Genomic DNA, 24447 nt, shown 5'->3' on the forward strand with positions numbered 1-24447 from the left:
AACAACACAAAACCCCATCACAACAGACACTTCACCAGTGATTTTAAAACAAGATCTGATTCTTTAGAAGTGAAATGTCTATCTCCTTGCTCTTTGATATCCTAGCCCAACAGCTTAGTTACATGGGTGCTCTCCTTAGAGTCCATGCACCCTCTTCTGTTAGACATTCAGTATCCATGAGACCAATTCCAGAAGCCTCACTATAGCCTAATTGGTAACCCTAGAGTTCAGAACCAGGTACACATTTTTGTGGCCGTCACAAGGATCTCTGCAGTGGGCTAGACCCTGTCTGCCCTAGAGCGACGGTCTTTCTGCCCAGACCATGGGAAATAGATACCAAAATCATTTGCTAAGCTAGTATCTGTGGATAATGACACAATTGCATTTCTGCACAGACGCACACATGGGGAAGACAACCAAGCAGCGTGCTGGCTCAGTGCTCTGTGCTTCGGCGGGTGGGTTCCAACTGCCCAGCCAAGATGTTTAGCACATTTTGACCCCTCTTCCTAGTAGGGGAAGAATTATAATTATGGAAATAATGGGCATTTTTAAGACTTTTTCTAGCCTTGATTGAACTATACTTAGGGTAGCATGAACTTTTTCTGACGGTGCTTCTCCGAAAGGTGAATCTTAGGGTTGTGATTATAAGAATAAGCCCTGACCACCAATTTTAGCACCTGGTCCATGAAAAGTCAGGTACTTTTTATACCGAGAGTATTTCTAAAGCAAAACAGCAAGTATAAAGGCACTTTTGAAGAACACATCAGCAGTTGGTATAGCCTAGATTTAGCCTAGTATAATGTGATGCAGAGATACAGTGTATATATGGAAGTTTCCTAATTAAATTACACTTTATCTGGAACTCAGGAGGCAAATTGGCCAACTATGAACGCGAAACGACTAGAAGGCAGAGGCCAAATAGGGATTGGAGAAATTTTCCATTTGCTCCGCTATGATCTCCTACCTCTCTACCAGTTCGTACTGAAAGAGGAAAACAGTAATGGTTACCTCAGCTGCTTTTTCTGTTTGTTCTATGAAATGTGAAGTCTGGGGCTTCCTGCCTCGTTATTTTATATGTTTTTTCATCCCCGGCCCAACATAATGACTGTCGGAGAAGTTGTTCCAATGGAATGGGATAATGTGTGCACAAAAGGCTGACAGTGTTAAAATGTTATACGAGTACGTGTCGTATTCGTTTTGCTAGCTTCTGTGTGAGGACACGTTAGGAAGCATTGTGGTGAAGTGATTAAGAGTGTGGGTCTGGGGTCTCAGCTCTCCCACCCTGCCACTGTGCTGTACTGGGCAAGTCATTTGCTTCGTGGGACTTGACTTCCCTCTGTAAAATGGAAAGAATAACAGACCTTAGCCCTGGAGGCTGTAAGTAATTTCGACCGAAGTTCAGCATGTGAGCGGAGGGGTGGTGAGAGACGAAGCACTCTTAACTCCCACGTCCAACCAGCCTCTCCAGACCTGGGTTTCCTTGGCTGATATCGATAGTAACACTTAGGAGTGTTGTGAGAATTAAATGAGACAGTACCCATGTCAATGGTTAGACAAAGTGGCATGTGACAACCGTGGTGTCTTTTGAGGGAAGCTGTGGCTTTAGCAGCTTAGGGGGCAGTGCCCCTAGCTTGGTGAGCGGTGTGAAACAGCACCCCTGAGTGGACATCAACCCGTGGTGTCCTTGACGTGTTGCACTGGAGGAGATGGCAGTGGGGAGCCAAGACATCATCGTGAGCCTTCGGTGTTGAGTTTGGACCAGGAGCCCTTTATCAAGGTCCATTCACTTCTCCAGTAGGCAACTCTTTTACACTAAGACCAGAGAAGACTAGATCAAGAGTAAGCAGACACTTGCAGCTTCTGGAGGAATCTTTTTCCTCCTCCGTTTCCTCATACCCTTTTATTGAAATTTAGGGCAGCAGGAAGTGGGGGACTTTCCCATCCACTATTGCCTGTCGGCTAAATCTCTGCAGACTGTAACTGTAGTGAAGGCACTTTGATGACACCTGCGATGTCAGTGGGACCCGAGTAACTCTCTGGGCTCATAGGCAGAGAAGCGGACACCAGGGCCAATCAGTCATTCATTTGACAGGTATTTATTTAGCACCTATTATGTGCTGGGTCTTTTAGCAGGAGCAGGGCATACAGCAGTGAATACAAAGACAAACATCCTTAACCTTCTGAAGCTTACATTTTAGAGGGAAAGATAGACTATGAAGAACAACTACAACAACAAAATAACTGAGTACAGCAGCTGGTATTAAGGGCCATGAAGGAAAACGAAGCAAGGAAGATGATGGAGCATGGGGGGTTCAGTCCTCACAGAACGCTAAGACTAAAGTATTTGCCATGTTTATTTTATGTCTGCTTGACGGTAGAGTCATGATGAAAGAATCAAGAGGCAGCAGTTGGTACTGTTGGTGTCAGGAACTGGATCTTCTTCCAGTCAGGGTGGGAATTCTATATTCAACACTAGAGACAGACGAAGCCAGGGATTCTGCCCTTGAAACATAGTTATTACTTAGCGTTAGAGATAGTTTTCTTCTGGGTTCTGTCTTAGGCTCCAAATTTGGTCCCTCATCTTTACTTGATCTCCTCTGCGTTATGCTGTCATCTTGAATGGTGTTCGAGGCTAGCGCACATGTATATTGTGACTAACATAAAGCTTCTCCTCCATAATCACGTTACATAACTAACCGCGAAAGCTTGATTTCTGTTATTTGAGACAATAGGAACTGGGTCATGAGCAATGAGATAAAATTCAAATCGCCATTTAGCACACTTTTTCAGCATCTTTTCTTACTCTGCTTTTTTTTTATGAGAAATGCCAATAGATACTTTTATTGGTCTGAATTTTGCTTCCTTTACTTTTCTTTCCCTCCTCTCTCCAATAGGGGCTAATAAGTAGTAAAGTAACCAACTCTGAGTTTTCTAAATAAAGGAGGAGGCTAAGAAAGTGGGAATAAGAATGTTTCACTAAGGAACACTCAAACTTTAAATCATAAAGAGTTAACTGCTCTCCCTAACTTATGACTGGCTCCTTCAGTAATGTGGCTCATTGTATATTGTGCTTTTCTTTAACTGTCTGAATTTTATGAAGCTGATGTAATCTTTGGTACTAATTGCCAGTACTTTAAGAAAAGATTGTTGCTATAAGAGAATGTCATCATTTCATTTTTCCTAATAGTACTTCATGCCCCATGTTACATGTGCACATAACACAGAATCAAAACACACACTGGAAACATTACGAAAAGTTTCCCACTAGAGTAGAGTGGCTGTGTAGAAGTGAAATATACCTACACTCAAAACGGAAATGATTTATGACCATGGGGAACTGAGTTTTGGGCGGGCCACAAAGGATTTGGTAACCCAAATAGTGTCTAGAAAGTCTACACATTTGGGAAATATTAGTGAGATTTTTATCATGCCCTTTTGCTAGTTTGTTGAACAAACGCTCTGTCACTGAAGAAAATAAAAATTTAGAATTTGTTTAAACAGAGTGAGCTCTTCACAAATAACCTTTTGAATTAAAAAAAAGCATTCACTTTAATGGCAAAATTCTAGTCTTTAATGGTACAGTTTTTGAATTCATTTCAGTTTCTGGGCCATTTAAAAAAATTTTTTTTCTGAAGTAGCATTCATTGTGTCATCATCTTTTACAAGTTGAGTACTTGGTTGTAAAAGCTTACAGTCTTGGAGTTTTGTGTGTGTGTCTGTATGTATGTGTGTGTTTTAAGAAAGAACAAAATCTATGTAATATCTTGTTAATCTTTACTAATTTCATGTGAAATAAGAAGTTAGATATCTTTTTAACTTCTGTTTTTATAAGGATGAAAAGTTAAAAGTCATCAACTGCAGTCTGGCAACTTAATTCCACTTTATTCTTTTTATCTTACTTTAAAAATTCCCTTAACATATAAAATAATGTTTTAAAATTTTAATGTTTCAAGATTCTCTCTTTTCTAAAATGTTTTATTTATTTTTGAGAGAGACAGAGACAGAGAGAGAGAGAGAGAGACAGACAGACAGACAGAACATGAGTGGGGGAGGGGCAGAGAAAGAGGGAGACACAGAATCCGAAGCAGGTTCCAGGCCCTGAGCTGTCAACACAGAGCCCGATGCGGGGCTCGAACTCACAAACCATGAGATCACGACCTGAGCTGAAGTTGGATGCTTAACCTGCTGAGCCACCCACAGGCCCTCTCAAGATTCTCTTAATTATGTTTTTCCTGTTAATAAACACTTGACTGTCAGTTCTTGGAGGTCAAGGACTATACTACACTCACATTGTCGTCATTACTAGGTTCTTTGTAGGTTTCAGTGCACACAAGTTGGGTCTCTAGAGGACTTATTCAATCCTACAGAGCAACAGGGTGGCAAAAGTAAATGAGCGTCATTCCAGTCTAAGCCAAAAGGATACTTGCTAGAGTACTGTAGAATATTCCATAATTCATATAGGTACGTAGTTTATGAAGGTAACTGATTGATATGATAGTTCTTTAAAGAAAATTATTTAATCTATTTTTTTTAAGTTTTATGTTCTCTAGAATTGTAGTGTCCAAATTTTTATTTATGCATCCATATTAAGAATTTTTAGGCATCCATTCCCAATAATAAATAAATATTGATGCATACTACTTATGTAATTATAACCACTCATTTATACATATTTCTTTACACATGTATATAATTATGTACATTTTGAAACATATAATTTATAAATTAGAAAAAAAATACAGTGAGGATGCAAAAGATAGATAGTATCTCAGGGTGAAATGTAAATTTAGGCAGAGTTTCTCATTAGTGTCATGGAGTTAGGACATACATTAAGTAGTCCTGTCAATAAGTTGGAATACCTGAATCTCTTCTTGTCAAATCTGCTTAGGTGGCCATTGTCTATACCTTGCTATGGAGCAGATGGTAAGATCGATCATGCTAGGGGTAAAGGAGTGTTAACTCTGTCAGTTTCTTAATTTTGCTTGTACTTGGAAAACTACCAAGTCTTTCGGTTTCTTGTTTTCACCTTGCACTTTTGGGAAGAAGCCGCTTGTCCATTTTTGTGAGGATTTGTTTAATTAATTAAATAATATGATCTATCAACCAGCTTATTGGTACCTACCAAGACTGTAGTATGTTGCAGTATGTTTTAAAAGCAAGCACAGTCTCCCCCAACCTTACTAAGAATATCTAGTACAGCAGATGGGAAACTTGACCTTCTGAATCAAATGACTAAGGAGAGGGATCAAGGGACGGCTCCAGTGATAGCCACATATGGAATATAGTAAAACTTAGTGGCTCTCTTATTTGTAGATTAAAAACAAATATAAATAGGGGCCCTATTATGTTTTTCTGGACCCAAGTGATTTATATTGTGCAATCCTTCCCAAACTTTGGGATCATGTAGCCTATGTAAAAATATTCTATCGTGACATACTCCAACATATATTTATTTTTTTTAGAAAAATGCACATCATATTGTGACAGAATATACACAGTTATTACAAACCTATGAAAATATGAAAATATTTGAAAATATAATGTTTATTTTTTTATTTTTTTAAACATTTTTTTTTAACGTTTATTTATTTTTGAGACACAGAGAGACAGAGCATGAACAGGGGAGGGGCAGAGAGAGAGGGAGACACAGAATCTGAAACAAGCTCCAGGCTCTGAGCCATCAGCACAGAGCCCGATGCGGGGCTCGAACTCACAGACTGTGAGATCATGACCTGAGCCGAAGTCGGACGCTTAACCGACCGAGCCACCCAGGCGCCCCGAAAATATAATGTTTAAATTAAAGAGGATGAGATAAAATATACTTAAGAAGATGCTGTCATGTTGTCTTTTCCTACCATTGTGGCTTGTTTTGTGCACACCATTTTGGAAACTACTCTTCTAGGGACTGAAGACCTGTCAGTGGAAATTTATACTTTGTTTTTAAGTAAGAGAGAAGAAATATGAATGACCCAGGAAAAAGAAGTGACCACAGTAAGTAACCTTTTTAAGACATTCCTCTTTTCCTAACTTCCCAGAAGCGATCACACTTAGCAATGGGAGTTAAATCCTCCAGTTCTCGTGGTTCTGTCCTTATGTGAGTTCTCAAGCCGCCCCTGGGCTCTTATCACAACCCAGAACCTCAAGTTTAATGAACAAATGCTCTACCTAAGAGATACAGTTTTATCTTCAAATCTGTCACTTCAAATGAAAAGCAGGCCCCTGAATCTTTGAGCTAAGGAATAGGGTCATTCTGTTAGGGTCGAGTGGTAACATGGAAAGTATGTCCTATTGAGAGATCATGTTCTCTGTTTTCTGAAGCATAAACTGTGGTGGTAACTGAACAGGTAGTACTTTTCAGTGTTTGCAAATTTTACTAAAACGTCAGGTATACATAGTATCTATAGACTCATGTGTCTGTTCAAGAGTGAGCTTATTTTGTTCTTATTTTATATTTAACCCACTAAATGATGTACCTATTTTTTCCCTTTCTGGTATAAATTTAATTTGCTATAGTAATGCCTACATTTGCTAGAAGTGATTATATTAATTAATTCGAAAGCTGAAAGTTATTTTCTTTATTCTGTTGCATAAATAAATGATTGAATGCCACTGCTTTTGGATAAGCATGGTCAAATGATAATTGTGTTCATATTTTGGGAATCAATTTTATATTACTCTAATTTGTTACAATGCTTTTGTATGTGCAATAGTCTCTCGTTAAATCAGGCATTCCTTAAATGGTATTAATTAACATGTGTAAAATCTACCTTGAAAACTCATTTAATTTTACAAATTATACTACTTCATGACAGTATCCCTGGAGCTTCATCAAGTCTCCGATTTCTAAATAATTTTGAAGTAAAAAGGATTTTTAATTAAAAAAAACCCAAAGTTCTTTTCACAATCGTATTTGGCAGGAAAACATTGCATCATAGACTTTTAAGTGCCGCCTGGATGATTTCATAAGAGTAGTTTTATCTATCCAGCCTGTAGTGTGCCTATTAAGTGCTCAATCTGGTTAGTAGGGCAAGGTCTCTACTTATAAGTAGGAGACACTTCATCAGGAGTTACTATGATACAAGTAAATGTAATGTTGTCAATAGAACCATGTCCTACTGACATCCAGAGGGTAGAACCTTGAGATAGAAGTGGAAGAAGATGTCAAAGAGACCTTCACAGAGGAGCAAACATTTCAGCTTGACCTTGAGGTCTGTGGGCTGAAAGACATATCTGGTAGGGGAGATTTCAGTATCATTACTATGGAGATCAACAGACTGTTTGGGAAACAGGGAAGTTTGTTCAGTGAGGTTAGCACATGGGATTCAGTGAGGGTAGAGAAAGAATAATAGAAGGTAAGGCCAAGGATACAGTTCAGGGTCATAGTCTGAATTTGAGAGTAGACAATGACAAATTGGACAATGACAATGGACAATGGCAATGACAAATTATCTAGTACAGGGCAGGAAAGGCAGTTTATACTGATGAAGAGTGGCTGTTGGGAACCCTCCTCTTAAGGGCCCTTTTGGATTCAGGAGGAAAACTTATGGCTACAATCCATTATGACAGAGGTGAGGAAAAGGGGTCTGTGATTTTGCAGATACAAATCTAAGGTTTCCAAGCAAAGGATGGACATACCTAAATCTGTAATTCGAAGAACAAAACAAACAAAACAGTTCTCTGGTATCAGTAGAGAAGATGGATTAGAGAGAAGGGAAGTCAGAGTTTGGTTTGAAGGTCTTTGTAATAATTCAGATATACGATGATCAGACATGAGTTCGAGCAGTGATAAAGAAAATGGAAAGGAGTGGCATGGCAGAAACACCAGGGCAGAACAAACTTCTTAAGACTGATTGGATCTGGAGGGTGAAAGAAAAAGAAAAGTCTAAGACTCTAAGTCAGTATTTAGTTTATGGATTTGAGTGACTGTGGAATCAGCCATTTATTGCTGCATACCAAACAACTCTCGCATTCAGTGGCTTAAATAACAAGCATTTCATAACCTTGTGAATCTGTAGGTCTAGTGAAGTTCTCCTGATGCAGTTTGGGCTTATTGATGGGGCTTTCTTCAGGCAGAGGCGGCTAGGGAAGCTATACTTAGCATTGCAGGTTTGGGGAGCTGCTGGAGCAATTCTCCTTGACGTGTCTCTCTCATCGTCCTTGTCCCAACGTGTTTGTGTGATACCGTGATCTCTAGTAAGAGATGTATATTTGGTCTTCATACCCTATTTGGCACAGAGCTTCTAAAAGCCTTGAAATTTCCTAAGTGGTGAGAGCCATTAAGGTGTTTTTTATTATGTTAATGAGGTAACTTTTGGACCACATCTAAGTATGGGGACTGTTGCCAGGAGGACCAACCATGTGTTTGGAGGGTTGAAACTTTCAGTCCCAGTCCCCTGAACCTTTCAGGAGAGAGAGGGGCTGGAGGTTGAATTAATCACCAATGGCCAATGGTTTAATCAATCATGCCTATGAAATGAATCCTCCATAAATCCCCCAAAGGATGAGATTTGGAGAGTTTCCAGGTGGGTGAACACATGGAGATGCATGGAGAATAGCACACCTGGAGAGAGCATGGAAGCTCTGCACATGCCTTTCCCACATACCTTGCCCTATGTATTGTCCATCTGGCTATTCCTGAGTTATATGTGTGTGTGTGTGTGTGTGTGTGTGTGTATAAAATTTTTTATTATATAGAATAGAAATATATTTTGTATAATAATATATATAAATATATATCATATAAATATATATTTATATTTTATATTTATTTATATATTTATATTTATATAAATTTTATATAAATTTTTATTTATATTTTTGTTGATATTACATATATTTATTTGTATATATTTATAAATGTTTGTTTATATATTTATAAATATAATTATATATAATAATATAATATATTTATATATTTATTTATATATAATTATATATTACATATATTTTATATTATAATATATAATTATATATATTATAATATATTATATATTTATTTATATTTTATATTTTATATGAATATATATTTATATATTTATTAATATATTTATATTTTATATATATTTTGTAATAAACCAGTGATCTGCTAAATAAAATGTTTCTCTGGATGCTGTGAGCTTCTTTAGCAAATTAACTGAACCGAAGGAGGGGTTGTTGGAACCTCGATCTACAGCCAGTCAGTCAGAAGCACAGGTGACAAGCTGGACCTGTGGTTGGCATCTGAAGTAGGAGGAGTCTTGAAGGACTGAGCCCTTAATCCGTGGGATCTGATGCCATCGCTGGGTATATAGTATCAGCATTGAATTGAATTGTAGGATACCCAGCTAGTGTTGGTGAATTGCTTGGTGGTATGGGGAAACTTCCTTGCACACACTGGAATTAGTGATCAGGGTTTTAATTGGGTGTCAGAATTTGAGTTGGGGTATATTTTTCTTATTAAATGGCAGAGCTACAAGAGGGCACAAGGAATAACATGAAGCTTCTTAGATTCTAGGTTCAGAAATGATGTTTCATCATTTCTTGCCACAGGCCACTGACCCAAGGAAGTGGCATGGCTAAGCCCAAAGTCAAGGGACAAGAAAGTTTACTCCACCTACAATGAGGCCATGAGAAGAGTGTTGATGTTAGGGTGGGAAAAAATTGGGAACAACAAAGCAATCTACCACATTGTGGTGCCATCATGCTTTTAAATGAAAAAATAGTTTTGGAAAAAATCTCTATAAAGAAGAAAATGCTATATTTTGTTGTATTATATTTGTGGTTATGAATGAATGAGCTTAGAGCCAGAAAGATCAGCCAAAGGGCAATTAAGCTTAAATTAGCCTGTTTTTAATGAAGAACTATAACTCTCTAGGTTGTTTGCACTGGAATGCTTCCAGGAAGCCCCCCTGCAAATTATTTTCAGTCACTAAATATCAGAAGAGGAGGTATGGGAATTTAGTCTGCAGTGAGAAAACCATTAAGAGGAAATTCTCAAGTTCTCCAGTTGAAATTTATTTATTTGGTGAAATAACAGTAAAGTCACGGTTAATTTGGTCAAAGTTGCAAATCTGTGCTATCTTAAGGTTATGAAAATCCCAATTGCTTTGTTTTTTTAAAAAAATATTCAGAATACGGAGACTCGGTTCCTTAGTATTTTCAGGGTTTCTAATAACACAGTGGATGATAGTTTGAAGAAATGAAAAAAGGACAATGTCAATGAAGTACATATAGTTTATGTTGTATCTCTTCATACTACAAATATGCATCCTGACACTTCACTTAAGAATTAGAGATAATGCTGAAATTTAAGAACTTGTGTGGTTGGGCAATTCCCTTTCTACCAGGATTGATTTTGTGCTTGGTTAACATGCCCTCTGAAAGTCGGTGATATAAAAAGAAGTGTAATACCATGAGCCAAAGGGTACGGGGCACATGAAAATGTGTTGCAGGTGAAAATGCCATTAAATTCCTTAGCATTTTATTATATCCATATCTTTATCCATGTCTATTTAATCTGATAATCATAAAATAGAATACTTAACAAAAAAGTGTTCAAGACCTATATGAGGAAAACTGTAAAACACAGTGTAGATTTCAAATAATGGACATGGTTAACCATGGTTTTGGACTGAAAGACTCATCGTCAGTAAAAATGTCAGTTCTCTCTAAGTGAATTTATAAATTCAGTGCAATCTCTATAAAAACACCATCATGTTTTGTTATGGACCCAGACAATTTGATTATAAAATTTATTTGGAAGAGCATAAAAAGCAAGAACATCCAGGAAAACCCTGAAAAATAGGAGCAATGAGGGGGAACCAAGCCTACCAGATTAAATATATTTTAAAGTCTCTATAATTAAAGCAATATATGTTGTCTCATGAATATAGACAGATAAATTAATATAACATGTTATAAAATTCAGAAATAGGCTCAACATTGCATATGGAAAATTAGTATACAATAAAGTGCTATCTCAAATTAGTCATGAAAGAATGGAATTTTCATTCAGTGGAGTTGAGATAAGTAGATAGCCAGACAAAAAAATCAGATTGGATCTAATTCTCATACCATCTTTTATGCTAAAGTCATATGGATTAAAAGGTGTAATTGTAAGTAATTAACTCACGTAAATATAAAAAGGAAACATGAGGATTTCATCTATAATCTGGGAATGGGTTAAACTTCCCTGGTTATGACCCAGAATCCAAAGCCAAAAAAGGAAAAGATTGATACACATTATTACATACAATGCAATCAATTGATCAACCCAAGAAAGAAGCAAAAACTTTTGCATGGCATACAAAAAATAAAACATAAAGGATGACAAAGTGAAAAAGAAACTGAACTCACTTCACAGTCAAAAAGTTAATAGTCCTAGTAAAATAAGAGATTCTGAACAAATAAAGATGAAAAACCCCAGAACTTAATAGAGACGTGGGCCAGAAAAGAAGTACAATTAATTTTTGGACATATGAAAAGATATTCAACTTTACTCAGAATAAGAGAAATGCCAATTAGGAAAAAAAAAATCCAAAAATTGACAGCATACGCTGTTGGGGAGGCTGTAGGGAAAAGGCACTCTTTTTCTGTAGGAAGAAGAATAATCTCATATATTATTCATGGGAATCTGGCAATATCTAGCACACTCCCATGTACATTTATCATCTGACCCGGATATCCCCCTTCTAGAAACATATTCCAAAGGTATGTAGAAAAGTACAAGAGACATATGCAGGAAAATATTAATTATTATACTATTTGCGATAGCAATGGAAATATCCTAAATGTGTATCATAACTAGGGCCAGTTGAATAAACCATGCACATCCACACGGTGGAATACTGTGCATCTGTTAAAAGATAAAGAGCATATATATAAACTGTTACGAAGTGATATTCAGGATACGGTAAATGAAAAAAGAAACAAGATAGAGAAAAGTACATACAGCATTCTGCTCTGTGTCTCTGAATATTTGTAAATGTATATATATTTTCTTCAACTTAAGAGTGTAAAAATAAACCATCAAATCAACCCAATAATTACCTCTAAAGGGAGAAAGGGAACGTGGGAGAAAGGACAGGAAAGGAAGAGTGTCTACTCTGAATTTACCCTGTTTGATTGATCTAATTTTTGAACTGTATTTTATGTGAATATATGACAAAGTTAAATTAAAATGAAGATAAAAAGGAGTCTTTAAAATTTAAAAGCAAGATTAAACAAATAAACCGAATTGTGTACTGAGCTGATGGCTTAATGAAGACCTAAGAAATTGCTTCAAATAACTTTAAAATTCAGTAACTTGCCTATATATCTTTATCCTTAGTGGAATATATCCTAAGGATATCCCAATCAAAAAATTTAAAAAAAAATCTTAAATGGTTGTTAGTAATCTTGTGGTTATTGTTATTCTGAAACTATTATGTATGTAACATATAAATCAAGTAAGCAACTTAAGAAAATTTGAATAGCAAAATAAAAAAAAAACCCACAAAAACCCTTTCTGTCCATTAAAAAGACCTGGAAACAATTTCCAGTCTAGAGACGTGAATATCTGGAGCACTCATATCACAGCCTAAAATGGGCTTCAAAATGGGCTTATTGGACAAATTGCTGATTCCAAGCTGAGCACCGGAAGGTGTAAGGTGAAGCTGAAACAGCTTGAAGTACTAGGAAACAAGGATGCTACCAAAGACAGTGGGGGTTGTGTCATAAAAACTCAGGACCTTGGAAGAGGCTTGCAGTAGACAAAAAAGGGACAATTTAAGGTATCAATGAGAATAATAACTACAATAAAACAGCCTCCCTCCTGTGACATTTGAAAATAAAATATTGCCACCTCCCAAAAAAAACCCATCAAACTGAATCAGATCACGTCTCTACCAATTTACAGAAAATTCAAAGGACCGAGGAATACATTAAGTGACGCTATAGGGATAGAATCAGTAAATTTTAGCATGAACTCTATAAGACAAAAGACAAAGATTCTCACATTCTTTTTCTAAAAAAATGTTTATTTATTTATTTTGGGGGGGGATGGGCAGAGAGAGAGAGGGGGAGAGAGAATCCTAAGCAGGCTCCACACTGTCAGCACAGCGTCCAATACTGAGCTTGATCCCATGAAATCTAAGCTCATGACCTGAGTCGAAATCAAGAGTTGGATGCTTAACTGAGCCACTCAGGCACTCCCCAAAGACCAAGATTCTTAAAAAAAAAAAACAAAAAAAACCTGACATATAGACTAAAATGGACTTAGGAGTACATATCAATTAAATGAAAATTACGGACCTTGTTTGAAATCCAGGTAGAATAGGGAAACTGTGAAGATAATTCATAAGAAGCAAAGTTGGAGGAAGTTCAAACACAGACTGCATATTTAATGTCAATAAGGAATTATTGTTAATTTTTAGGTGTAGATAATGGTATTGCAATTGTTTAAGAAAGTTAATAAAATCTGCAATCTGTATGAATGAAATGATACATCTGACATTTGCTTCAAGATAATCCAGTGAGGGGAGAAACGAAAAGTTACAGGTGAAAGGAGAGTTGATTGCTAGAACTGGGGGGGAGGAACATGGGGATTTATTGTGCTGTTCTCTCTACTTTTGTGCATATATATATATACATATATATATATAGTTTATTTATTTTGAGAGAGAGAGTGGGGGAGAGGCAAAGAGAGAGAGAGAGAGAATCCCAAGAAGACTCTGCCCTGTCAGTACAGAGCCAGACGTGGGGCTCAATCCCATGAACCGTGAGATCATGACCTGAGCCAAAGTCAAGAGTCTGAAGCTTAACCAACTGAGTCACCCAGGTGCCCCAACTTTTGTATATATTAAAGTCATCCATAATAAAATGTTAAAGAAAGAGAGAAAATGCCATTAAAATGCTCCGCTCCCAATTACTGCCAGATTATATAAGTCTGATGACCATATTTTAGGATTTTCCAAATACCTCAGCAGACAACAAACTGACAAGATGGCCTTCAGCTCAAACTGACTTAGGTGCTACAAAATAATAAGATGGTTCAAATGTCTGTGAAGCTTCAATTAATACTGCCTGGGTTTTATAGAATATCTTATGTGAACCCTGTTTAAATTTTTTTTTTTTTTACATTTATCTATTTTTGAGAGACAGAGTGAGACAGAGCACAAGCAAGCGAGGGGCAGACAGAGAAGGAGACACAGAATCTGAAGCAGGCTCCAGGCTCCAAGCAAGTGTTCAGCACAGAGCCAGACGTGGGGCTCAAACCCACAAACCGTGAGACCATGACCTGAGCCAAAGTCAGTAGCCTAACCAACTGAGCCACCCAGGCGCCCCTATATGAATCCTGTTTAACATGACAAGTCAGTGTGATAGAATTTATAAGAATTCCCAGTATGTTACTGGGTCTTTGCCATTGAGACAAAGGTGATGAGAGGTGTTCACCCAGAGAGATGAATAATAATAAAAAAATAATAATGCTATTACTTAATTATTGATTCAGGGAAGTGTGTGGTTATGATGGTATGGTTAAGAGTAAAGACTTTGGATGTGGACAGACTATCCATGATTTGTCATTCATTATTTCTATTCACTATCTGGGTGAATTTCATTATCAGATTCCTCATCCCAAAATTAGGGCTAATATTGCTTACCTTGTAGGGATGCTATGACAGTTATGGAGCTTACACAGGTCCTGGTATATGAAGGTGTTCAGTCACTGCAATAATGAATATCATTGGTAGATGATTATTGTTGGAGGAGCTGAAGCAGAATCCCAAGCTCCAAAAAGGAAAGCAGAGGAAAATCTAATATTCTCTGCGGAAGATACATAATTTAGGGGTTATCAGTAACAAATGGAGGGCTTTTTTTGTGCCCACCTGGAGAAACTCCAAATTTCTTCTCTTCCAAGAAGCTCATACTTCCCAGGTAGGACATCTTGGAACCTGAGCAAATGACTGTCTGAGGAAGACATAATTTTGATGAAAATAGACAGCTTGCAGTGCAGCAGGTCTTAAATATTGGCCGTGAAAGATCTAGTCTATTGCCAAACCTCTAACCATGTATTCTTTGATTAAAGATGCCACTAGTAAGAAAATCTGACAACCTGGTATTTGTATTAATTCCTTTGCCTTATGTATCTATGTAAGATACATAAGGGCACACAGAACGTATTTTAAACATATATAAAGAAGGAGAAGACAATATTATCAGATGTGCTCAGGGCTCATTTCACCCCTGAAGGATCTAGAAGGATGAGAGTCATGATTATAGTAGTGATTCAGAGAGATTACTGATGGCCATCTGGGTAAAGGATACCTATGAATTCCAAGGGAATAAAATCAGGGAGGCAAATTAGATGTTTACAATATTCCAGAAAAGAGATTTTATGTATTCCTGGTGTGGTAATAGTAGCTGTGGTAAGGCAGTGAGCAATTCAAATTCAGGAGACACTTGGGAGAGAGAATTGATAGGACTTGGATAGAATTCATATAATTATATTGTCTGAAAAATTGTATTTTCCAAAAGTAATATGTATTTTACAGAGACTTAGATTTTTTTCTGCTTTCCTCTTTTGAGGTTGGAGCTCTTCAGTTTCTCAGACCATAATTGGTAAGACTTGAATATAATTCATAAAGATGAGGAAAACCCCTCTAATTTGAAGGGAGTGAACATTTTTCTACTCCTTAAGATGGAGCAGGGGTGGGAAAGCATATACTTTGATAGTAGACATGTTGATTTTGAGGTACACCTATGTTTGTTCTTTATTGCCCTAAGTATTATGACCTCACTCACTAGTAAGTTGGATGTTGAAAACAGAGTGGGGAGGGGTTAGGCTGGAGACTGACCTGTGGTGTCCAGGTGGGGTTAGGGAAAACAAACCAAGAAATTGCAATGAGTGGCACGGAAGGGTGGGATTTGAGATGCACAGGGTGCCATATCCAAGAACACAAATCATAATTACATGGATCAAACATGCCTAATCAGGACTTCAGTAATAAGTATTCTGGGAAAGGCATGGTTTCTATTATTAGGTACAATCTGAATTCATAGAGGGGATCTAGATGAGGAAATTTAAGAGATTCCCAGTAGAAAATCAAGGGAAAGCTAGAGGGAATGCGGCAAATGAGCCAAGGAGGCCCAAGCCTACTTTCTGAAGTTCCTCCTAGTATTCCATTCCCTAGAGATGCTGATGGAAACACTGACCTCAATGGCTGGAAGACAGGCCAATTTTTACCTGATCTCATTCAAAGGGAGTCAAGTAAAGGCACTATACACACAGAGCACATAAGCGCTAGTTCACCGGGCTCACTGTACTAACAATCCCAGCGACACAAGCATAGACTATTTCCCAATCTTGCTAGTTAGTGTGAGTGAACCACGAATATATCCTGCCAGGCTGGGGTCTCACTTGCTTTTATTTTATTATTACTTACAAGAAATAACTCAGTGATTAAAGAGGAGACTTGGAGGAAGGAAGAAATTGGAATCACAAAAGCAAACCAAGGTGGTTTCCAGGTCCTGGAGAATCTCTAATTCCAGCGTGAGGAGCTCTGATGATATATTCTAGTCAATGGGGATTGTTGAAGATTTTGATCATGAGCATTTTACTATTTCTTGGAGCATATGCGTAAGAAATTATTGCTGAAGGAATACGAGGTTGCATATAGGCTAACAGAAAGTCTCCAAAGAGGATTGTGAACAATGCAACACACCCGTAGACCATTGAGAGCTCTGTGTAGCTGCAAATCAAGGTAGCACAAAAGTTCTGAGCAAAGCTGTTTGTAGAGCCAAGGGCAAAATTGCAATCAATGACAAGCCCTGGAAGTAGAGGCCAAGGGGTGGAAATGACTACTGGTTATAGGCTGGTGTCTTGAGCTCATTGAAAGAAATTGCCTGGAGCCTTTATATGCAACATGAAACTTTGGGCATGTACCCTGAGACCGTTTTTTTTTTTTGGTAAAACTACCTTATAAGGATACCTTTGGGTGTTTAATTACTAGTCTAGGCTTTCAGAGGAATTTTTCAGTAGAGTCAACAGTGTTACAGTGAGGTTCTAGAAATGTGTCTCTTTCAAATAAACAATGTGTACTAACACATCTTTTGCATGCTCTAATGTTGAGAAGACCATGACATTATAGCATGCATCACTGATTGCCTCAGCTCATGAAGAATAGAACAGCTGAAGGTGTAAATAATCTCTAGACTTTGCTAGAACATCAATACTCAGTCATTTAACACAATTTCTGAACTTACCTTCCCTTGGAGGTACTAATAATCAGAGAAATGGAGGAAGAAGGAGCCAAAACAAAGAACACAAGCAGTTTAGAAACTAGAGCATTAGCCAAGTGACCGGCACATTGCTCCATAGTGACAACACACAGAAGGAGATACTTGAACCTGTAACTCATTACAATCAGATCATTTACTCTTCTGCAGACTTGGCTTCTGTCCATGCAACAATTAAGTCCTAGTATAAAAGTGAGGCAGTAATGAGCAAGAAGATGGGTGCCAGAAACTCTTAGACTGATGATAGGGTCACCCTTTAGACTTCAATGACCAAGCCTCTGTATGAAAGTCCTATCGGCCATTGAGGTCTAAGTACGTTTTCAGACCACTTAGAGACAAATGGCTGGATGATGAGAATCTCCAACAGGAAAGGTGAGAAGCACATACCATAAGAAACCATCACAGCGACAATGCAAGGCATTCATCCAATGTTGTGTAACAAACAAAATGCAAGATATTTATAGTTACAAAAATTAGAGAGTTACTGTTCGTGGAGGAAGAACACTATGCAGTCAATAAATAATTGAAACTGTAGTTCCTCTTGGCTTCTACTGACCTTTCAGTCAGGAAAATGAATGTAGTTTAATTAAGCTTAAGATCTTCATCAGTTTGTTTAATTCTTTTGGAAGAGCTATTTGGGACTAATGTGTCTAGAACTACTATTGCCATTGGTGGGAGATCTGCCAGTTTCAGGACAGAAAGAATAGAATACGTAATTAGAGACAATGTATCCTGTTGGAAATCATTTCAAAGGTACTATCATTACCTTAAGGCTTTATATATAATGATAGGCTTTAAATTCAGACTGCCTAGGGGCGCCTGGGGGATCAGTCAGTTAAGCATCTGACTTCAGCTCAGGTCATGTTCTCGCGGTTCATGAGTTTAAGCCCTTCATCTGGCTCCGTGCTGACAGCTCAGAGCTTGGAGCATGCTTCAGATTCTGTGTCTCCCTCTCTCTCTCTCTGCCTCCCCCTCCCCCGCCCCAACCCCAGCTTATACTCTGTCTCTGTCTCTCTCTCAAAGCTAAACATTAAAAAAAATTAAATTCATACAGCCTAGAGATACTTGAAGGTATCTCTATTACTCTCTTACGTGATTTTTCAGTGCCTCAGTTAGCTCCTCTGTAAAAAGGGGATGATGTTTGCCTCTTAGGATACCTGTGATGATTAAATAAGATAATACATGTGACATGCTTAGAACCATTCTGGGCATATGGGGAAGTCTCCATATATGTTAACTATTATTGTTGCATGATAATATTAATTCTAGGTTAGGGTGGGCATGGGTTAGAGAATAGGCGAGAATCACAGATTAGATGTATCTGCTAATGCTATGATACAATGTTGGCCAATGAGCCATTTTTCTCTTGTATGAGTAGCCAAAGAATGACACCTGATTTCATCAAATCCATTTACTTTTTATTTTTTTATTCTTACCTTCTTGTTCTTGTCCTTTCTTCTTGTTCTTGTTCTTGTTCTTGTACTTGTTCTTCTTTTAAAGAGAGAGAAAGAGCACAAGCAGGGGAGAAGGGCAGAGGGGGAGAGAAAGAGAGAGAGAGAGAGAGAGAGAGAGAGAGAGAGAGAGAAAGAGAGAGAGAGAGTCTTAAGCAGACTCCATGCTTAGCACAAAGCCAGACACAGGGCTTGATCCCAGGACCCTGGGATCCTGACCTGAGCTTAAATTGAGTCGGATGCTCAACCAACTGAACCACCCAGGCGCCCCCCAAATTCATTAAGTGTAGATTTTCCAGTGTCATAGCAATGAAGATAAATAAGTGAGTCTGGAAGAAATGTAAGACAAGTGTAAGACTAGGCAGAATCAGACACCTGTTAAGGAAGAGTTCTGTGGGATGACTAAAGGAATGCCTCATAGGAGTGAGAAAACTTTCTTCTGCCCTCTCTAGAAGCCGTTTGATATTGGGCATCATGTCTTATTCCAAAAAGAATTCTCCATATATACTACGGTGTCTGGTTCACAACAGACACTCAATAATTGATGAATGAATGAATGAATGAATGAATAAATAATCAATAAGTGAGTGAACCAGACATTAAATTTTATGCAAATTCCAATTTATATGAATCCCAGTTGGAATTTTCTTTCTCTTATTCTTGAAATGATAGGGTTGTGCCAATATGCTTTTAGGCCCCACAAGATCTTCATTTATAGTAAATATCTTAAATAAAAAGAATAATAAATTTCCTGAGAATTAAAGTCATTGTATAGAGCAGTGTGTCTCAAATTTTAATCTTTCTTTCTTTCTTTCTTTCTTTCTTTCTTTCTTTCCTTCTTTCTCTTTCTCTTTCTCTCTCTCTTTCTTTTTTTTAAGTTTGTTTATTTTGAGAGAGACAGAAACAGCACAAATGGGGTCGGGACAGAGAGAGAGGAAGGCAGAGAATCTCAAGCAGGCTCAGGCGAAACATGGCACTCAAATCCACAAAACTGAGGCAAAACTGAGGGTCGGATGCTCAACTGAGGGGCACATAAGTGCCCCTCAAACTTTAATATTTCTACAACTTATTGATGATCTTATGAAACACAGATTCTCATTTGGTAGGTCTGGGAGAGACCTGAAATTCTGAGTTTCCATAAAGTTCTCATGTGATGCTGGCTGGTGCTTCAGTTTCATGGACCACACAAGTCAAAAAGCAAAAGTTTAGATGGTTGTGGTGGATCTCCTCTCTCAGATTATAATAAAGAGGGAAGCATGTCTTTAGACCGATACAAATACATTGCTGTTTGGGTTGAGAGGAGATATGGATGATTCATGTTAATTTTTAAAAATATTTATTTATTTTTAGAGGGAGAGAGATAGTGAGGGAGGGGCAGAGGGCGAGGGAGAGAGAATCCCCGGCCGCGCTCCCATCGGGGAGCTTGATCTCACAACCTTGAGATCACGACCTGAGCCAAAGTCAAGAGTCGGCTGCTCAAAAGACTGGGTCACCCAGGTGCCCCTGATTCGTGTTATTTTAAAGGTTTTGTGAAAGACATGACATTTGGTCTTCAGTGGAAGGGTGGGTGGGATTTGTGACATTATTTAATAATTTGCAAACTATTTTTCACTTCACATTTTAATGATTATTTACAGAGATTTATAGACTCTTTGAAATCTCACAGTAATCCGAAGGAAAGCGGACATGGATTTTGAGCTTCATGTTACAGAACAGGAAAAAAGACTCAGAGGGACTGGTGATTCTCCTACCTAGTGAATAGCATTGCTGAGGCCAGTATGTAGGGCAGGCCTTCTAAATCATATTCGGTACTCTCGTTCAAGCGCGTCACTTTTCCTGTAAGTACATGAGGCTTAAGACTGTGATATGAACTTGTCACTCATGAAATGTGACGTTGCTTACTAGGACCTGAATAGTGAGGAAGCTCTAATGAACAGCATCAACATATGATACAATGAAGCTATTAGAAAGGAAAGAAAAGAAAAGAGAGAAAAAAGCTATTTATCTTCTCACTTACCAACTATTTTCAATATACAAAGCCTCAGCTCAGAAGTTCTCATTAGAGTTAAAAGGGACAGAATCAACAAGCCTTGAATACATCCATTATTTTCCTATGGAACAGTATCCACAGAAATGTCAAGCAATATATCCAAGATCCGTGCAACCCGGAGTTTGTTAACAGATTTGATCTCCAGTCCTTATTCTATTGGTCTACACTAATACTCAGGCAGCTGTTTTAAAAATCTGAGGAGGTTTTGAACTTCCCTATCATACGTTTTTCCCTCTGAGCATTCATGAAGGTCAAAGGTATAAAGATAAATATGTCTGAGAAAACATCAAACATTAACAACGTATTAGTAAAGCATCATAGCTCAAGTATTTAGACGTTACTTAAATTTTAATAAATGCTTTCTTCAAAACCCTTTGTTCAGCTCTGATTGATCTTAAACAGCTTTGTCCCCGTAGAGACTTACCAGCGGAATGAGTAAAATGTAAATTTATATTTTAATTTTTCCCTGTGGTTCCAGGTAAAATTTTCCTAGAAAGTGCGAACAATTACATTGATTCTTACAGAAGCAAAACAATTCCCATGTCCTTGGCCCACTCCTAATTTTGGTTCATTGAGTTGCCCCTAGAAGACATGTCTGAAAAATAGCACGTATGTATTAAAAACAGCCGGGGTGGAAGCTACAAGATCGGGCGTTCTCGGTGTAGTGGCCTATCCCACTCAAAAATATGTACTCCATCCTAACTTCTAATTGTCTGGTACTTTTCATTTGTACCAATTCCACTTTTGTGGGCCTGCATGTGAAAAATCATGCAAGCAGCTTCTTCAGAAGTTGAGAAAAATCTCCTATCCTTACAAATGCTCTCTCAAGCAACAGGGATGGTACCACAGGCTTTGAGACAGATGGTAGCCAATCCAAATTCAGTATGGTAAGCAGGCACCACTCAATAAAACTTTAATTGCTGCATATGGTATCTGCTAACTTGTTTAGAAAATGGATATGCAGCATTAGCTCAAAGCATTTAAATGGCCTCATAGCACTGGACAGCATGTTGGGTTGCCACCTGGAAGACCCGCATTTCATAGCAGATGTAACAGTAGAAGAATAAAGCTGGTGGTTGATAGTCCTGGAATGGAGATGACATAGTCAGCACCCAGCTGTTCCCCCCACCCGCGCTGACTCCCACTGCTTTGGTGTCACTGCCACCAAGTCCTGAAATCACTCATGTATTGTATTCTCCTCCCCAGGAGAGGCAGACAGAGAAAAAAACAAAAACAAAAACAAAAACATGCACTAAGCTATACCATAAGGCTGAAATGGGAAGGGGTTCATGTCCCTACTACACCCTGGGAAATGTGGAAGATGCTTTAGAATGCAGTTCAGGGAGGGAAAAAAAAAAAAAAAAAGGATAAAGATCTGGATGGAGAATGCCCGACATATGTGCAAATTTGTGCCAGAAGATGGGAGCCAAGACAGAAGAGAAGGTTCCTTCTGAGAGTGCTGAAGAGATCTTTGCAATTTATCATTTGCATTTGTCTTGCCTGGCAAACAATAAATAACACTTCACACATGCCAGGGAGGTCAGCTTATCTGTCCCTTGACTTCAGAGCCTGATAAGGAGTGAAACTTACCATTTCTCAAAACAGGGTCTCCTTAATCCCCTCCCAAGTTAGGTAGCGGAAGGAGTATAAGAGAAATAGAATCTCAAGATCTCAGTCTATTTAAAGACAGAGGATATTAAAGGAAGGAACAAAACTCATTGTTTTCCAGAAAGATCACGGAGGAATATTCACTTTTGAACATTAGTGCTTTGCGCTACCCCACCCCAATCTAAATTAAGAAAACCCACAAATGCACTTCTCAGACACGCTATTGATTTCTGACCTGGAAATTCTTCTCCATCGAAAAGGTTTTGGTGCAGACTAGGGGTTTGGAGTAGCCTGGGTACTTCTCAGCTGCAATCTGCATAATGTTTAGTATTCAGTGAGTTAAAGCAGGCAATGAAAGGGAACTGTCAACGCAATCTAGAAGATATAAAGAAATGAAGGGGGGGGGAGAGCCGTATGCTAATAATCCACTCAGTAATTAAGTGAAGATCGCTGCCAAGCGCCACTGCCACTTTCAAAGGGTAATTTGTACAGGAAATCATAGAGTCATTGTCAAATCATTTCAGGATAAAAGGAAAGTCATCAACTGAGATAAGATAAATGCTGGGTGTCTAGCAGCATGTGCCCTAGGAAATGCCTTTGCTTTTTAAATTTTTTTTCCTAAAAAAAAAAAAAAAAAAAAAAAAAAAGAACCTTGCAGAAGTGGGGCTAGAAAAGCTTGACAGGTTGAAATGTACATTTACTATTAATAATAGGGGCAATCTATGCACGGATGCGTTTTTAAATAGGTTACTTGAACAAAAAATAGTAAAATAAATCAGTTAAGAGGACTTAACTTGTAACTAGTATACTGTGTATGGTTTTTCTCCTCTCTTTCACCATGGAGAAATTTTCAATCATTTCTCCTTTGCTTCCCTATTTTAGCTAAGTTATAGTATTTCGAAAGTAATATTAAGCGTCCTGTTCTCTCAGGAAGACAAAGCTTCAATCTCTGGAAAATTAAAAAAAAAATAAGGGAAATTGAAGGATGAAAAAAACATGCTACTCCCATTACTTCCTTTTTATGCTGTTTTGATCTTGCTTTATCTCACAAGAAATATTGCAGAATTGACTCAGGAAGTTTGTTAGGTAGCTGTAGTCCTCTTTCTATATATAAAACAGGTTGTTTTTTAAAAATGTTATTCTTATGGAAAAATCTCAACCAAATGAGACATGTATTCTGTTTGTCATTCAAATTTGCATGCTCTCTCATCGACTAATTCTGGCTTAGTATTAGTCAAATGTCTATTTGTATTAGACAAACCTGTATTAGACAAATGTCTCCAAATTGATGCATGCATTTGTGGGTAGTTATTTCTACACAGCTAAATTGGTTCCTTGGATGAAATGTTTCACCCAAATATTTCCTTAAAACTGATGTCTTCTGTCTTACTGAAAGAAAAGTTTGTTTGCTCTGGGAGCAAAATGTCGCAATGTTTGAGACTCACTCTTAATGGACTCCCCATTAGGGCACTGCTCCATCCAAAAAAGCATGGATGGGAAACTCAAAATAACAGAGCTTCATGGAATACCAGAACAAAAGAAATTTGTAAAGTTTGTTCTTTACATAAGAATTATGTAAATCTCTCTTTTTGTTTTGATTGCTTGACAAACCTTTTTCAGACGAAACCATACCTTTCATAACATATGATGAATAAAGTTATCCATTTAACAAACATGTAAAGAGTAACTTCCTTTGTGCCAGGCATTATATTAAGACACTGACCCCACTAACAAAGAGGTTATTTCCAATGAGAGAAGCAAACAAATAACTGCTGAATTTGCACATTTTCATTCTCTAGACATTGTCTTTACGCATATCACTTTGCATCACAGGATTTGTTATTTGGTTCTTAACTTAGAAGGACATTTGACTAATTTTGTGTAGACTTCTAATGATTCCTTCAGAACAGTTATGAACCTATAAATGTGTCCTTCCTCCCTCTGTCTTTTGTCTTTCTCCCTCTCTCCTTGCTTTCCTTTCTTTCTTTGTCCCTCTCTTCTTGCCATTTATCTACCATCCACCAGCTGCTGTTATCCATCTATCTGCCCAATTTTGCAGCAACTACTATGTGATAGATGATGCGA

General features: G+C 37.8%; 1 long non-coding RNA gene across 1 annotated transcript in view; it reads left to right on the forward strand.

Annotated features, from left to right (window-relative positions):
- The window catches only part of LOC109496096, a 28786-nt gene extending 20559 nt beyond the window's left edge, over nucleotides 1-8227 (forward strand). Inside the window, exon 5 of the long non-coding RNA XR_002739619.2 lies at nucleotides 5903-8227. This is a non-coding gene — a long non-coding RNA (uncharacterized LOC109496096). The remainder of the gene's footprint in view (nucleotides 1-5902) is intronic.
- The last annotated feature ends 16220 nt before the right edge of the window (nucleotides 8228-24447 follow it).

The sequence above is a fragment of the Felis catus genome, chromosome F2 (assembly GCF_018350175.1).
Source record: "Felis catus isolate Fca126 chromosome F2, F.catus_Fca126_mat1.0, whole genome shotgun sequence".
NCBI classification, from domain to species: domain Eukaryota; kingdom Metazoa; phylum Chordata; class Mammalia; order Carnivora; family Felidae; genus Felis; species Felis catus.